The 18,601-nt window shown below is 40.9% G+C and overlaps 1 long non-coding RNA gene across 1 annotated transcript; it reads right to left on the reverse strand.

Moving 5' to 3' along the window:
* Positions 1-16,115: 16,115 nt before the first annotated feature.
* LOC148189832 (uncharacterized) lies at positions 16,116-18,519 on the reverse strand. Its single transcript, XR_015776341.1, has 3 exons — positions 18,287-18,519; positions 17,975-18,220; positions 16,116-16,400 (listed from the first exon to the last, which is right to left on the reverse strand). It is a non-coding gene; the product is annotated as an uncharacterized LOC148189832 (long non-coding RNA).
* Positions 18,520-18,601: the final 82 nt, after the last annotated feature.

An 18,601-nucleotide genomic window follows, 5' to 3' on the forward strand; every position in this document is an offset into this window, starting at 1 on the left:
ATTGACAATAAGACAGAAGTCCCCAACAAAATGTTTATTTAAACAGAAACGGTGGTGCGTTTAACAGTCTGGTGTGTTGCACAGATGGACTGCCTTTGAAGGGGTCATTTACATGGCAATGATTCTTGCATGAAACGTTAAACTTTTTTGCAGTTTGGCCTTTCGTCACACGACAACAGCATTTTGGGGGCCTGACAATGCAAACTTTTGAAACTGCGTTCCAGAGTGTAATTTTTGGAAAACACCTCTCCTTCTGTGGGGAGATGTGTAGATCCTGTGAGAATGCTGAAGTCTGCTGGACGGCATCAGGTTGAAATGCTGCATGTAATGAGGTAATAACGATGAGGCAGGACACCTAATTCTCGTCTCATTTGTATTTTGATAAACAGAGAGAAAGAGAAGGGGGGACAAGGAGTAGCTGAGTGGATGAGCTGCTTGCAACTGTATAATGAAATAGGATTAAATAAATCGATATAGTTAAAACACTGGCTTTTTACGATTTTCATTTTTTTGTGATCAATTTTTTATTATGATATTTTCGATACAATTGATTGTGCTGGTAAGGTTACATGTTCATAGGTCAGTATGCAAGAAATAGACACAGCATTGAAAAACAGCAGTAACATTAAAGAAGAAAAATAACAATGCAACAAAAAGAAAATCCTTGCATTGTTCAGCCTATAAACAGGCCAGTAGTTCAAAGAAAAAAATAAGAATTGAACAATTAATAAATAAAAATTTGCAACCAACACCAACAACCCTGCCCTCTTTACACCACCCCACCCCACCCCGAGCTCCCAAGGACCCTATGGATATGAGGGACGATTATATTAAGGATTTTATTGTACTGATTGCTTGTTTCCAGTTTAAAATGTTATCTGTATTGGCCTGGTGCCTTTTAGCAATCGAGTATTCCATGCTTGCTATATTAATAAAATCAAGAACCCATCTTTGGATGCTGACAGACTGTGAAGCTTTCCATCTACAAGCTAATATTCGTTTGGCAGTAAGGTCAGCTAGCCAAAGGCGTCTCTGCTTAACACACAGCTCTAAATTAGAGCTGTCATTAAGCAGTAACACCTCTGGAGGGTAAGGAATTCTTCTGGGGAGTATGTGTGATAGCAGCTCTGAGACGTTCTTCCAGAACCCTGCAACCCCAGGACACATCCACACCATATGGAAAAAAGTACCCAGTGCATTCTGAGAGCATAGGGTACAGTTTGGAGATGGTAGAACGTTTATTTTGTATAATGTACTAGGAGTAAAATAAGTTCTGTGTATAAAATTGAAATCAATAACTTGGTGGTTAGAGTTCCTGGATGATAGTTGCCTGTTCTGCCAGATCAACTTCCAGTTTAGGTTAAGGCTATTTGAAGAGAGGTCTTCTTTCCACTGTCTGTCAATAGACAGGGGTTTACAGGAGGCCCTACACAAGAAAGAATAAATTATCGAAACCGACCGACGGGGGTTTCACAAAGCAGTATGGAATGGGTGCGTGGAAAGAGATGCGTTCCAAGGCACACCATATGTGCACACTGCTGTACGGAGCTGAAGGAAGAAAAACAAAGATGCACCCAGTAGGTGTTTCTGTATGTCTTGAAATGTTCAGAGACCCTGCTGACCATAGATGTCACTAAGTGTGTACACCCCTTTACTGCTCCATTGTGAGATTGGTTGGTTTCCCAGTAGGAGATTGTGGTTATAAAAAATTGGTGAAAGGAGATACCATTTTGGACAGATTTTACAGTGCTTTTCGGCGAGATGCCAGGTGGAAATGACTTCAGTAATGATTGATCCAAATTTTCTTTTTGATTGCTTAAGTGGGATATTTGAGTAGATCAAATCTTGTAGCCTGTGTGGATGTACGAGGTTTTTTTTCTATTGGTTTCCATGAGACTCGGGAGGCTGGATTTGGCCATTTGGAAGCTGAGTGCAACACAAAGGACCAATAGTACCACTGAAAACTGGGCACACTAAACCCTCCACATGTAAATTTGGAAATCAACAAGGGATTTTTTTCCAATGGTCTTTTCATGGTGACAGAGGTATCATTGAGCTGAGAAAATTAATTCTTGGAAGGAAATTAATTTTAATGCTTCATATACAAGAGTGAAATGACAATGGAATGCTCTCCCAACTATGTAGATCTGCTTCCACCTCTGACATAAGTGCTTTTTAATATTTTTATAATATTTACAATTGAAAGGTAGATTAGTACTCCTGGGTATTTGATCTTCTGAACAATGGGGATTTTAAATATCGGGGCAACTGTGTTGCTGCGGTATTAAGTGGCAGTAAAGCTGAATTACCACAGTTAACTTTATATCCCAAGATCTGACTGAAGTCATCAAAAACATTTGGGAGGTGGGGAAGAGACTGGGGGATATCCTTAATAAAAAGCAGTATATCATTGGCATATAAGGAAATAAAGTGCTTAGAATTATGAATGGAAATAGGATTATGTTCAAGTGATTGCCGGACAGCCCCTGGCTACAGGTTCTAGAGAAAGAGCAAACAACAGGGGGGAAAGAGGGCAGCCCTGGCGAAAAATACGTGAGAAAATATCCTAAAAAGAGTGTTTCCCGTCAAAACCATGGCTGTGGGATTTGAATAAAGGGCTTGAATAGAAGAATTAGTGTTATTAGAAAACTCAAATGATGTGAAGAAGGCGACGCAGATAGTCTGAGGCCAGGCAGTTCTTAATAAAACCTCTTTGGTCCTCATTGATTAGAAAGTTCATGTAAGGTTCCAATTGAGAGGATAACGCTTTGACATATATTTTGATATCCATGTTCAATAAAGATAAAGGTCGAAAATTTAACCATTCCTGTGGGTCCTTGCCTTTTTTTAAAAGTAAAGAGATTATGGCTATGTGGCTGTTTTAGAAAATGAGCCCTTTGAAATTGCAGAAAGAAACATATTCAGCACAAGAGGTCCTAACTGCAACCAGAAGGTTAAATAAAATTCTGGAGGCAAACCATCTCGACCTGGTGACGTGTCTGTCTTCACTAATAAAAGAGCATTATATTGTTCCGGTAAGGATAGCGGGGCATCAAGGTTAGCACAATCCTCCTGGAAAAGCACCAGCAGCTGCAGTGGATTTAAACAATTGGCTTGGTTATCAAAGTGTACTTCTGATGTATATAGGGAGGAATAAAATGTGTCAACATTCATTTATCTCTGCTTGATCAGTACATAATTTACCCGGATGGATTTCATAGAATTTATATTTTCTAGTCTTTCCCTGGTGAGGTGTTCAGGGCACGTCCCACCGGTAGGAGGCCCTGGGGAAGACCCAAGGACACGCTGGAGAGACTATGTCTCACAGCTCGCCTGGGAAAGCCTCTGGGTCCCCCGGGAAGAGCTGGATGAAGTGGCCGGGGAGAGGGAAGTCTGGGCTTCCCTGCTTAGGCTGCTGCCCCCGCGACCCGACCCCCGATAAATAATACCCCATTTAAATAATAATTCTGCCATGTTCTATGTAAGAGTAAGTCTGCTCTATGCATAAGTATATGATTAAGATCCATGTTGAGTAACTCTCTCTTAAGAGCTAGATAGCTCAGGAGTGATATTCTGGGCCATTTTGTTTTCTACTTCAGAGATGTCTTTTTGTAGTCTCTGAGTTTGCTGCAATCTGGTTTTGTTTAAGTCATTCTCAAACTGATTGTCTCATTGATAATGCTACTGGCTCACTGCGTTTATCTCTTGACTCTGTTGCACCTTTCAAGAAGAAATTAATGAATCAAAGAAAATTAGCTTCATGGTTTAACCCCCAGATCCGCAAACTGAAACAAACATTGCGAAAATTTGAAAGAAATTGGTGTTCAACCAACCTCAGAGAGTCCTGTTTAGTCTGGCTTGATAGTCTTAAAATGTATAAGAAGGCCCTCTGCCATGCCAGAGCTAACTATTACTCATCATTAATTAAGGAAAATAAAAACAATCCCAGGTTTCTTTTCAACACTGTAGCCAGGCTGACTCAGAGTCACAGCTCCATAGAGCCTTGTATTCCTTCGGCCCTAAGCAGTGACGACTTTATGACTTTCTTTAACGATAAAATTATAACTATTAGAGATAAAATCCATCACGTCTTGCCCCTAACTGACCTGACCCCGGACTCAGGTAGTTTGGAATTTATTTCTGGAATTTATTTGGACCATTTTTCCCCCATTGACCTTCGCCGACTCTCTACTTTGATCTCTGCATCTAAGCTATCAACATGCCTGCCAGACCCCATCCCAACTAGGCTACTTAAAGAAGCTTTACCCTTATTAGACAATTCCTTATTAGATATAATCAATGCATCTTTATTAACGGGCTATGTACCACAGTCTTTTAAAGTAGCTGTCATTAAACCTCTTCTAAAGAAGGCCACTCTCGATCCTGAGATTTTAGCTAACGACCATTATCTAATCTCCCCTTTATTTCTAAAATCCTTGAGAAAGTGGTTGCCCATCAACTCTGTGACTTTCTCCAGGATAATAGTTTATTCGAGGACTTTCAGTCAGGCTTTAGACTTCATCATAGTACAGAGGCGGCACTAGTAAAAATTAACAACAACAACTGGTCTCTGTTTAACTCCTTTTAGATCTCAGTGCCGCTTTTGACACCATTGACCAACTTAAATCTTACTTATCAGATCGCTCCCAATTTGTTCACATCAATGACCAATCGTCCACGCATACTAAGGTCTGCTTCGGAGTGCCACACGGTTCTGTGCTTGGACCAATCCTTTTTACTTTATACATGCTTCCTCTAGGCAACATTATTAGAAAACACTCTATACATTTTCATTGTTATGCTGACGACACAAAAATGTATCTATGAAACCAGATGAAACTAAGCAGCTATCTAGACTTACTGGGTGAGCTGTAATTTCTTGATGTTGAATTCAGACAAAACTGAAGTTATTGTTCTTGGCTCCAAACAGCTCAGAAACTCCCTTTCTATCCATCCATCCATCCATATTCTTCCGCTTATCTGGGGTCAGGTCGCGGAGGCAGCAGGGAAGCCCAGACTTCCCTCTCCCCGGCCACTTTGTCCAGCTCTTCCCGGGGGATCCTGAGGCTCTCCAGCGTGTCCTGGGTCTTCCCCGGGGCCTCCTACCGGTGGGACGTGCCCTGAAAACCTCACCAGGGAGGCGTCCTGGAGGCATCCTAATTAGATGCCCGAGCCACCTCATCTGGCTCTTCTCAATGCAGAGGAGCAGCGGCTCTACTCCGAGCTCCTCCCGGATGACCGAGCTTCTCACCCTATCTCTAAGGGAGGGCCCAGCCACCCTACGGAGGAAGCTCATTTCGGCCGCTTGTACCTGCGATCTTGTTCTTTCGGTCACTACCCAAAGCTCATGACCATAGGTGAGGGTAGGAACGAAGATCGACCGGTAAATTGAGAGCTTTGCCTTTCGGCTCAGCTCCCTCTTCACCACAACAGATCGGTGCAGAGTCCGCATTACTGCAGACGCTGCACCGATCCGCCTGTCGATCTCCCGCTCTATCCTTCCCTCACTTGTGAACAAGACCCCGAGGTACTTAAACTCCTCCACTTGGGGAAGGATCTCGTCCCCGATCCGGAGGGGGCACTCCACCCTTTTCCGGCTGAGAACCATGGCCTGGGATTTGGAGGTGCTGATTCTCATCCTGGCTTCACACTCGGCTGCGAACTGATCCAGTGAGAGCAGGACAGGACCACATCATCTGCAAAGAGCAGAGACCATATTCCCAGAGAACCCCCCACAGGACTCCCTGAGGGACACGGTCGAATGCCTTCTCCAAGTCCACAAAGCACATGTGGACTGGTTGGCAAACTCCCATGCACCCTCAAGGACCCTGCCAAGGGTCCAGAGCTGGTCCACAGTTCCACAACCGGGGCCAAAACCGCATTGTTCCTCCTGAATCCGGGGTTCAACTATCCGGCGGACCCTCCTCTCTAGTACCCCCAAATAGACCTTACCAGGGAGGCTGAGAAGTGTGAGCCCCCTGTAGTTGGAATACACCCTCCGGTCCCCCTTCTTAAAGAGAGGGACCACCACCCCAGTCTGCCAGTCCAAGGGCACTGCCCCCGATGTCCACGCAATGTTGCAGAGTCGTGTCAGCCACGACAGCCCCACAACATCCAGGGCCTTGAGGAACTCCGGGCGGACCTCGTCCACCCCGGGGCCCTGCCACCGAGGAGCTTTTTGACCGCCTCGGCAATCTCAGCGCCAGAGATAGAGGAGCCCACCCCCGAGTCCCCAGGCCCTGCTTCCTCACCGGAAGGTGTGACGTTGGGATTGAGGAGGTCTTCTGGAAGTATTCCTTCCACCAATCCTCACCATCCCGAGTTGAGGTCAGCAGCGCCCCGTCCCCACAATACACAGTGTTGACAGAGCACTGCTTCCCCCTCCTGAGACGCCGGATGGTGGTCCAGAACCTCTTCGAAGCTGTCTGAAAGTCGTTCGCCTCACCGAACTCCTCTCATGCCCGGGTTTTCGTCTCAGCAACCGCCGCAGCTGCATTCCGCTTGGCCTGTCGGTACCTGTCTGCTGCCTCCGGAGTCCCACAGCCCAAGAAGGCCCGATAGGACTCCTTCTTCAGCTTGACAGCACCCCTTACCGCCGGTGTCCACCAGCGGGTTCGGGTGTGGCCACCCCGACAGGCACCAACCACCTTATGGCCACAGCACCGGTCGGCCACCTCAACAATGGAGGCACGGAACATGGCCCACTCGGACTCAATGTCCCCCGCCTCACAGTCATGGTCGAAGCTCTCCCTGAGGTGGGAGCTCCTTCTGATGGGAGACTCTGCCAAACGTTCCCAGCAGACCCTCACAATGCATTTGGGTCTGCCAGGTCTGACCGGTGTCCTCCCCCACCATTGGAGCCAACTCACCACCAGGTGGTGACAGCTCCGCCCCTCTCTTCACCCGAGTGTCCAAGACATACAGCCGCAAGTCCGACGATATGACTACAAAGTTGATCATTGAACTGCGGCCTAGGGTGTCCCAATGCCAAGTGCGCATATGGACGCCCTTATGCTTGAACATGGTGTTCATTATGGACAATCTGTGGCGAGCACAGAAGTCCAATAACAAAACACCACTCGGGTTCAGATCGGGGGGGGCCATTCCTCCCGGTCGCGCCCCATCAGGTCTCACTGTCATTGCCAATGTGAGCGTTGAAGTCTCCCAGCAGAACGAGGGAGTCCCCAGAAAGAGCACTCTCCAGCACCCCCTCTAAGGACTCCTAAAAGGGTGGATACTCTGAACTGCCATTTGGACCATAGGCACAAGCAACAGTCAGGATCTGTCGCCCAACCCGAAGGCGGAGGGAGGCTACCCTCTCATTCACCGGGGTAAACTCCAACGTACAGGCATCGAGCCGGGGGGCAATAAGTATTGCCACCCCTGCCATCTTGGATTTCCTGCAGAAAAAAAAGTGGATGTGGCTTTTCTTCAAGAGATCCATTTATTGGAAAAGGATGTCCTCTTCAAATATTAAAAAGAAGAATGTAATGATTCTTGCCAAACACACATTTAATTATGGATTGGATATGGATCTGGGGTCTGGTAGAGATTCTGAGGGGAGAGTTGCATATATAAAAACATTAATAAATGAGACTAGAATTGCTTTTCTTTCAGTATATGCACCCAATGTTTTCAATGTTTTCAATTCTATAACTACTTAACTAGTATAACACTTAAGTTATCTGAATTTGTCTTAATTGTAGGGGATGATTTTAATGCAGTCTGGCTACACTCCTTGGACAGAACTGGGAGCACAGAATCAAGAGATCAATGTCTGGCTTCTAATGCTTTAAGGAAATGGGCTGTCGACTGTTCAGCAGTAGATTCCTGACGTATTGTACACCCCTCAGTGACAGAATTCACTTGCTTTTCTTCACACCACCGATCTTTTTCACATATTGATTATATTTTTGTCTCTACACAGCTGCATGACAAGATTGCAGACTTTGAATTACTCCCCATGTCTCTCTCAGATCACAGGGCTGTGATAGGTAAAATAACCATCATTTCTACTCCCAAACGTGCTGCCCTGTGGTGTTTCAATACTACCCTATTACAGAATGAAACCCCTATAAAAGAAATAAAAGACGGATTACATGAGTTTATAGCAATTAGGGCTGCAGCTATCGAATATTTTAGTAATCGAGTATTCTACTGAAAATTCCATCGATTAATCGAGTAATCGGATAAAACATACTTTTGTTTAGTTAAAGAGCAATTATAAATATACATGAGACAATAAGACATTTCACCTAACAATGAACCATTGGTTTCCTTTTTTAACTACCCAGTTAGCTTTGTTATGTTTTTATTTTCCACCCTCATCACTCTACAGCGCTGTGTTTTTACAGATTAAATAAAGCCTGTATGAAAGGCACGTTAGCCACGCATCGACAGTAGTCATAATTAATAGAAACCTAGCCCTCCACAGGGCTAACGTTATGTTAGCAAGGTACAGTAACGTTAATCTCATTAATTAGCGCTACGTTAACTTCATTTTGCCTTGTCTCGGGTGACGGTCCTCCGCTCTCGGAGTAAACAGGGTGCCTTCGGTGGAGATGCTGCAGCATTGAAGACGTACTGTTGTGGTATGCAAGCGCTGTCTTACAGTGAATACACGCAGTGTTCGCCTTGGTGTCCAGCTTGAAATGCTCCCACACTTTTGACATTTTCTGCCTTTTCTTTGTGCCTTTCTCTTCGCTTTCGTCGCCTTCTTCGTCGTTACCTCTTCATCCATGGTTAAAACCAAACATATCTGCCGCCTCTTTTTTATTCCTTTACGTGCGTGACGTCCGCGCGTTGTGCTGCATTAGAAGTAGTCCGGGCGAAATACCATGCTTTGAGCTGGCAAAATTAAACGATTCCTCGCGGCAGAGAAAATTCCTCGATCATTTTTTGTAATCGAATTACTCGAATTATTCGAGGAATCGTTTCAGCCCTAATAGCAATTAAAAAATCATTAGTGCAAGATCCAGGTATTCTGTGGCAGGCAGTGAAGGGGTGCATTAGGGACTAAGTAATTGGATTTGCATCCAGTTTAAGTTAGTAAGAGTATTCTCAGTCATTGTAAGACATGGTAATGATGTCAATGCAAAAGAAATCAGTTTCTTAAATTTAGCCACTGCTGAATCAGATAGACATCTAGAATAGTAACTCTTGATGAGAGACTTGTAGTCAAGTAGTAAAAAATTGAAAGTTATTAAATAATGGTCAGACAGAGCGGGATTCTCAGGGAAGACTAATAAATCTTCAATATCGATGCCGTATGCAAGGACAAGATCTAGGGTGTGATTGTAGTGATGAGTGGGTTTATGTACACACTGACTGAAGCCAATTGAATCCAGAAGCGTGGCGAAAGCAGAACTAAGGCTATCATTATTGATATCCATGTGAATGTTAAAATCCCCTACGATAGTTACTTTGTCTGATTTAAGCACTAAACTTGATATAAGCTCAGAGAATTCAGATAAAACTTAAGTGAGTTTTCAATCACAGACAAGTAAGAAGCAGCCGAAGTAAGGAGCAAGTTAGAAGATTAGCCGGGAATCGCTCATAGGAGCAGCACAGAGACGCTACCAGAGGCACAGACAGAGATACACCGGAAGTGAGGTATCACGCTTACCGCAGTATGTCAGCACGTCAGTCCGGCCCTCAGACGTCTAATGGTGTTGGTCGTCTGCTGGGAATTCATTCTAATCTAGTGCATTTCCGCTATATCTTCTTTCGCGTTGCTAGTGCGTGGCATAAGCAGTATATATTAAAGATCTTTGTTTTCCACAGGTTTGAAGGATTTGAAATGGTCTAAACAGCAGGTATAGCCACAGTAGGGAGAGGGGAAATTAGGCACAAGACACCTACTCCACCAGAAAAAAACAACAACAAAAAAGGGAAAAAAAACATAGAAAAAAACAAAACAAAAAAACAAAAAACACAACACAAGGTAATACCAGTGTAAGATGTTTTGTTTAAAAAGTAAGTATTTTAGGGCAGGGAAGGGAGTGGTTAGGTTTAAGGTTAGGGTTAGGAATTCATCGTTCTAAATGTCAAAAAATGCCATAGTATAGCATTTTGAAGAAGTTTTTAGTGTAGATTTTTGAAAGGACATTCCAAAAGTCAACATTTAAAATGTTGGAAAAAGTCATACTATTGTATCTTGCAAAATGCCACAATATAGCATGTGGAAAAAATGGTTGAAAATTCATTGTTCCAAATGTCAAAAAAAAGTCATAGTATAGCATTTTGAAGAACATTATAATATAGAATGTGGAAGAAAAGGTCCAAATACAAATCAACAATTAAAATGTTGAAAAGTGGCTATGTGTATCATTCATTTCTTTTATTGCTTTTTTTTATTTATCTTTTTTTGTTTTACTTGTTAGAAATACAATTTATCAATTAGTCAATCAGAGCGAGGCATGCTGCAACTTTTTTCCTTCCTTGGAGGACAGAGTTTCTGTGAGCATTTGTGTGGCCCTTTCAGACAGTCAGCAAACAGACTACACCACACCTCCCTCGTCATTATCAGTTGATGTATTTTTATTTGGTGAAGTTATAATTAAACGAATTTTAAAAATTAATTACTGTTATCCCCTATTAAAAATATATAATGATACTCTGAATTGGTTAATGCTGTATGTCACCTTATTTTGTTCTCTCTCTCCCATCCATATTTTCCATCCGCCGACACAAACACACACATCTAAACACATTCATACTACAATAACAAAACCAAAAGCCAATTTTTACTTCTATTTAATATTGAAAAAATTCTTCATTTTGTTTTGCTTTTCATGTGTGCATTTGGGTTTATTTTGCTTCAGTTTGTTTGAATCTAGTTTGTCCGTTTGTCAGATGTTGTGTCATATGTTTTATTCTGTTGTTTATACAGTTGGCCACTTGTATTCTGCTGTCTCACAAAAAAAAATAAACTCATTCCTGTGATGGATGACTCAGACTTCTCTCTACAAAGATTTAAAGCCTTCTACAGCTTTTCTACAGCTCTCTATGTGTACATACTTTGTTTAAATTTAGTTACTTTTTCAACTCAAAAGACTATAAAAAGAATCAAATCAACATCTAACACAAGTGTAACATCACAGTTTGTTGCAAAACATACATTTATTAGGGACCCACTCAAATGACCATGTGTGTTCCAACTCACTGCACTCCAACTTGATCAACATCAATGCAAGTGAATATAAGACATTTTTAGATGTCGCCTTCGACATTTTTCACTGTTTATGAATGTTTTATAGATTCAGTGATTAAAAAAACATCTCACATCTATGTAATTGTTGTAAAGGTAACAAAACCCCACTACTATCTGTAGTATATGAGCATTTTTTCCCCATCAAACTCAATATTGTCAGATTCACAGAAATGCAATTCAGAGAAGTTAACTCCTGTCCAAGAGTGCAAATGCATTCCTCAATGGACATATGTAACCAAGACAAACAGTGTAGTATGTCGTCCAAAAAATGCCTTAAATTGTCATAGTATAGTATGTCTACCAAAAATGCCTAAAAACGTCACATGCTTGTTTAAAAAATGCCGAAAATGTTATAGTATAGTATGTTGTCAAAAAATGCATAAAAATGTCATAGTAAAGTATGTTGTTAAAAAATGCATAAAAATATCATAGGATGGTATGTCGTCTAAATATACATAATAACGTCATAGAATACTTTGTCAAAACTGCATGAAAATGTCATTGTATAGTATGTTGTGAAAACATGCCCAAAAATGTCATATCCAGTACAGTATGTCAACCAAAAACGCAGAAAAATATGATAGTAAAGTTTGTCTTCCAAAATGCAAAGAAAATGTCATAGAATAATATGCTGTTAAAAAATGCCTAAAATGTTATAGTATAGTATGTTGTCAAAAAATGCATAAAAATGTCATAGTATAGTATGTCATCCAAAAATGCAATAAAATATGATCGTGGAGTATGTCATTCAAAAATGCATAAAAATGTGATAGAATAGTATGTCATCCAAAAGTGCATGAAATTTTTGATATGCTTAAAAATGCCATAGTACAAAATGTTGTCCAGAAATCCATAAAAACATCATAGTATAGCATGTTGCCAAAAAAATGCATAAATGTCATAGAATATTATGTTGTTTAAAAAATGCCAAAAAATGTCATAGTCTGTTATGTCGTCAAAAATGCATAAAAATGTCACAGTATAGATTGTTGATTTAAAAAATGCCAGATAATGTCATAGTATACCGTGTCATTTAAAAATGCATAAAATGTCATACTAGACTATGTTGTTAAAAAATCCCTGAAAATGTCACAGTATACTATGTCGTTAAAAAATGCATAAAATGTTATAGAATAGTATGTCGTCTAAGAATGCATATAAACGTCATAGAATAGTGTGTCATTCGAAAATGCATGAAAAATGTCGTACAGTATGTCATCCAATACTGTGTGAAAACATCATATCTTTTTTTATATGCTTAAAAACTTCATAGTACAATATGTCGTCAAAAATGCATAAAAATGTCATAGTAAAGTTTGTCTTCCAAAAATGCATAAAAATGTCACAGAATAGTATGTTGTTAAAAAATGCCTAAATATGTCATAGTACAGCATGTCATCCAAAATGCATAAACAACATAATAGCATAGCAAAACTGTCATAGCAGTAAAGTACATTGTCCAAAAATGCATAAAAAGGTCATAGTATAGTTTGTTGTCCAAAAATGCATAAAAATATGATAGTGTAGTATGTCATCCAAAAACGCACAAAAACGTCATAGTATTGTATGTGGTCTAAAAATACATAAAAATATGATGTATGTTACATGTTGTTAAAAAATGCCTAAAAAAGTCAAAGTATATGTAGAAGTATGTCATCCAAATGTGCATGAAAATAGTATGGTATCATTACTTATCATTAGTTACTATTCCTTACTACATACTTGTCATAGTATCTTTTTTTATAAATGATTAAAATATCATCATACAGTATGTTGTCCAAAAATGCATAAATGGTGAATTGACTGTACTTGAAAAGTGCTTTTCTAGTCTTATTGACACTCAAAGCGCTTTTCATACTACACTGTCACATTCACCCATTCACACACACATTCACACACTGGTGGCCGAGGCCACTGTACAAGGTACCACCTGCTACTCAGTAATCATTCACATGCGATAACACTCCATGACATAGTCTCAGGAGCAATTTGGGGTTCAGTATCTTGCCCAAGGATACTTCAACATGTCGCCCGGAGGAGCCGGGGGCGGAACCGCTGACTTTCTGATTAGAGGACGACCCACTCTACCTCTGAGCCACAGCCATTTATCGCATACCATTTTTCACAGTTTATGTGGGGAAACATAACAAGCATGATGGTTGTTTTGTCTTTGAACCTTGTAAGTTCTAATGGAACCAAATTGTTTACTTTTCTTAAATGTTGTTGCCGTTAAGCCTTGTATGTGTGTTAGCTGAATCAATTTTAAATAAATTTTACTACACTTAATGAGCATGCTTTCTCTGTGCAATATTTTGGTATAGGGTGCTGTGCAATGTTAGATGTAGGGTACTTGCTATGAACATACCATTGCAAGGTATTCATTCATTCACTCATTTTCCATAACCACTTGTCCTTGCAAGGGTCACGGGGAGGCTGGAGTCAATCCCAGCTATCATCGGGCGGAAGGCGGGGTACACCCTAGACAGGTCGCCAGACTATCGCAGGGCCGACACATAAAGACAGACAACCTTTCACACTCACAGTCACACCTAAGGGCAATTTAGAGTCACCAATCAACCTGAGCTGCATGTCTTTGGACTGTGGGAGGAAGCCGGGGACCCCGGAGAGAACCCACGCAGACACGGGGAGAACATGCAAACTCTGCACAGAAGGGCCCAAGTTCCAACCCAGTTCCAACCCAGGTTCGAACCAGGGACCCTGGACCCTTTGTGAGGCAACAGCACTAACCATGACACCACCACGCTGCCCTATTGCAAGGTATGTGTGCAATAATTTTGCATAGTATATTTGTGCATTAGTCTTTTAGATGCTGTACGCACCTGTGCAACACTTGGGTTTAGGGCACTGTGCAAAATTCTTGGGGTGTATGGATTGTAGGGTGGGGGTTTGGGTGTACGGTGGGTTAATTATTTATTAATTATTAGTTTGTCTGTGTTTCTGACCGCGTCGCCTGTGTTCTCTCGACCTGGTATATATGGATCCATGGAGGATACTGTGTTAATTGTAGTCTGACTGTATATGTATGTGGTGTGTCTCTCGAATGTCAAGGACAAATTTCAGACAATAATGGCCTATCTTATCTAATTTTATCTGATCAGATCTTATCTTACTTTATAATACATTCCATGTCCCAAGTCTGTGAAGGGTAAGAAGAATACTTGAATTTAATAGTGGATACCCTGAATTTTAAAGTGTAATAAGAAGAGGAGCACATACTGTGTTGTGTCTGTCTAATTGCACTGTCTAATTGCAGCACTGTGTTGTTGTATTATTACTGTATTAAATTTTTTGGGTGACAATATCAGCCTCCCATATCTGTGCACATAAAAAGGTGAGTTTGTGTTCTACTCTGTGTCTCTACTTTACTGCATTGCTGGATAAATACACCTGCTAGGAGCTCATTTCAAAAAGTATAAACCAATTTCAAAAGTTCTCACTCAGTATTCCAATGGAGTAGAAGACATAAGGCCCACCAATGAGAAATTATTGTCATAACTGCCATGAGGAATGGCAATAGTTTGTTTTTTATTGGATGCCATTTATTAGTATATTCCATTTAAGCAGCACATCACAACTGTAAAAAAATATACCATACTTAATTAACAGGTACCACATGTCAGTACCCAGCACTTATTCATATATTATTTTCTGCAAAATACCCAGAACTTACAAAATACTAAGAGTGTAAGTCAGATGGTTGAATATATTTCAATAATGTTGGGGTAATTTTAAATAATTTTGGGGGTAAATGTCAGGGTTATTTGCAGTGATAAGTAGAATGCTAAAAACCTATTAAAATAAAAGTCCAATTAGTCTGATAAAAATGACTCAAGTGAAAGTTAAAATTACCTTTTGAGAAACCTACTCAAGTAAAAGCAAAACATCTGGTTTATTAATTATTAAAAGTACAAGATAATTTCTGTTTTAAAATTTTATGGGAGTGCTGACAGTGCATTTAATGGAAAAAGACCATTTGTTGAAAAAAAAATGTTTTACTGAAGTAGAGCAGATCAGCTACAAACAAAAACTAAACAGAAAAAAAGGATAGCCTATACAGCTGAGATATGAACAGTCTCCCACTCTCTTACCATCTCCTCCCTAAAAGATAAATATCATGTATGAAAAAGCGCCATAGCTAGCATTGGCTAGCTTACTACATGTTCACCTGTAGTGTGTGCAATGGGCTTGCTTCAATCATGCCTCTTTATACTGATGTTCATTTTCTGATTTTCTCCTCAGAACTCCAGGCTGAAGAAACTGACAAATCAACAGGTGCACAAAGAAAGATAAAATGAGAATCATTACAGTAGAATCAGCAGTCAAGTTTGGGATGGACCCTTTCTTAACCCTTAGGGCATTTTAGGCACTTTTCATTCTCCATTGTTTTATCATATTGGCTGTGTTCAAGCACATGGCATAAATTTTGAAGACTGTGTATTTTTGTTGAATCTAAGAATTTCCAGCTCAGCTCCTAGAGGTCTAAAATACACTGTATAAATAAAATTGTTACATTCATACTGTCAAATGCAAAAAATACTCCACTGAAACCCATTCAAAATGCAATTTTTGATCCCACAGCTATCAAAGCATAAAACAGCCATTGTATTATTTCTGGGTGTCATTCTGGGCTTTTACCTTGTGTAGTTTGAGGGAGGACTGAAATTATTAGATTTTGTTGCAACAACGCTACCTAGGGTAATTTCACCCACAGGAAATTCTAAAACTAAATTTAATATATGATAACAAGATCACACAGGTACATAATAACCACATGGGCAAGGGACAGTTTCAGTTTATAAATAATAATACATTTTATTTAACAAAACCAAATAATAACAATGCAAAAATTAATTATATTCACAAAAGAAAATACTGATTTTCTCAAAAGCAACCAAATGTTTACTTAACCAAAGAAAAAAGAATCCCCAACATATTTTAAATTGGAGTGCATCAAACAACTGTATTCTTATTTAACATTAGCACATGGCTGGGGGGAGGGGGTTGAACAGGGCTGAGGCTTACCATGTGGCAGGGGGATCAAAAAGGTTAAGGGGGTAAGGGTTCTTAAACTAATCACCCATGACACTGCACACCAACAAAAAAAAGGGAATCGTGAAGAAACGCCACCACCAGGGGAAACCGGACTGCCGCACTGGGCCCTCAGCACCTGAGCACAGGAAAATAATGTTAAAAACGGGCCATGAAGTGCTTCACAATAAAACGGATGCACACAATAGAAGCAAAATACCCCCCCCCCCAAAAAAAATCAATCCTTACAAAGGGCAAAATAACAACAAACACAAAATACAAGAAAATAACAACATATCAATTATACAAAGGTTAAAACATTTCTTTTTAAAACAAACCACAGTTGATGTTTAAAGTAGCAGCCCCACAGCCACGACGGAAGAAAGCTCTTCCTTTATAGGGAGAGCTCTCACATCGGCAAAAGCAGACCCGAGCCAAGCCTAAAAAAGCCAATAGCAGCAGCGGGTCCGAAACTGCCAGAACGGGTCAAGAACCAACACGGTTGAACCCAAAACAAGCAACACAGCCAACACAAAGAGACCACAGTGAAGATAGTTTTAAGTTGGATATTCGACAGACATTCGCTCCTAAACCACTCCAACGACATTCGCCGCTCCAACACTTCAAGTGCACCCGTATTGCATGCTTTACAGAAAACACACAGAGCAGAGCAGACGGCTACGGGTGTAGGGTATCTCATGCAGCCTGGGTAATACTGATTTTGAGTCCATTGGTCACATGACAGGAGCTAAAATGCTAATATTTACATATAAAAAATTTATTAAAATTATTTGGAGATTTAAAATGTAAAAATAAGTGGTGTATTTAATGCAGCCAGTGGAGTACTATCATCCCACACTGATTTTGAGTCCATTAGTCACATGACCTAGAAGCTATTGAGCTAAAATGCAAATATTTACATATAAAAAATTAATAAAAATTATAAATAGGTGTAAAATGTAAATATAAGAGGTGTATCTCAGCCAGTGGAGTGCTATCATCCCACACTGATTTGGAGTCCATTGGTCACATGACCTGGGAGCTATTGAGCTAAAATGCTAATATTTACATATTAAAAATTAATAAAAATTATAAAAGGTGTAAAATGTAAAAACAAGAGGTGTATCTCATGCAGCCAGTGGAGTACTATCATCCCACACTAATTTTGAGTCCATTGGTCACATGACCTGGGAGCTATTGAGCTAAAATGCTAATATTTACATGTGAAAAATTAATAAAAATTATTTGGAGATTTAAAACCTTTTATAATTTTTATTAATTTTTTATATGTAAATATTTGCATTTTAGCTCAATAGCTCCTGTCATGTGACCAATGGACTCAAAATTAGTATTACCCAGGCTGCATGAGATACCCTACACCCCTAGCCGTCTGCTCTGCTCTGTGTGTTTTCTGTAAAGCATGCAATACCGGTGCACTTGAAGTGTGGAGCGGCGAATGTCGTTGGAGTGGTTTAGGAGCAAATGTCTGTCGAATATCCAACTTAAAACTATCTTCACTGCGGTCACAAACCTAGCAAAAAACAGCCAAATGAAGAGAGCCAAAACAGCAGTGGTATCCCTGGCGATGGGCCAACCCCATAAACTGGCCTCTAGAAACAAAGGCACGCCAATTTGATGACTTCCTGAAAGACACTAACATTAAATTATGTAATCAAGGCTAATTCAGAATTTTGAATTTAGACTCATACATACCAGTTGCCGAGACACTTGCACAACCACACAGAGCACAGAGGATCAGAGCATCAGGGGCCGCAGCTCTGCCATGCTGCTGCACGAAGATGCACACAGTTCGCTGAGAGCCGAGTGACAACCAAGCAGAAAAGGCAGACAACAGCGATTTACCACAAGCACACATGACCGCTGCAGCCACGAGCCTCCAGTCGGATAATCTGTCCCTCATGGCACCGCCACTCAGCCGCACTGCAGCATTCAGTCGCGCTGCAACAGACAGAAATGATCACCAGAACGCACATTACGCGCAAAGGAAATTGAAGCGCGCATTACCTGTACGGAGAGATGTGCGTTTCTATGGTTGTCACGCCAGACAAGGTTTTGCAACGCCGATGCAACCACAGCTAGCTACAGCTACAAAAGGGCTCCGCTACACCACACCAGGCTGCAGCCGCGCCATGCAGAAGAGTGGACGGAAGGAGAGGAGCGCGGGGTGTGGCACATACCTGTACTTGAAACCGCGCAGAGTACCACACCACGATTAAAGCACCGCAAGTCTGGCACAGTGCCAGACAGCAGCGGGGAGGGAGAGGACCCCTGCCACACTTAAAATTTTTTCATTTTGACTGTTTTCCACCTGATGATGTC

Source organism: Plectropomus leopardus, chromosome 4 (assembly GCF_026936395.1).
Source record: "Plectropomus leopardus strain MGB_pleo_1.0 chromosome 4, ASM2693639v1, whole genome shotgun sequence".
Classification (NCBI taxonomy): Eukaryota; Metazoa; Chordata; class Actinopteri; order Perciformes; family Serranidae; genus Plectropomus; species Plectropomus leopardus.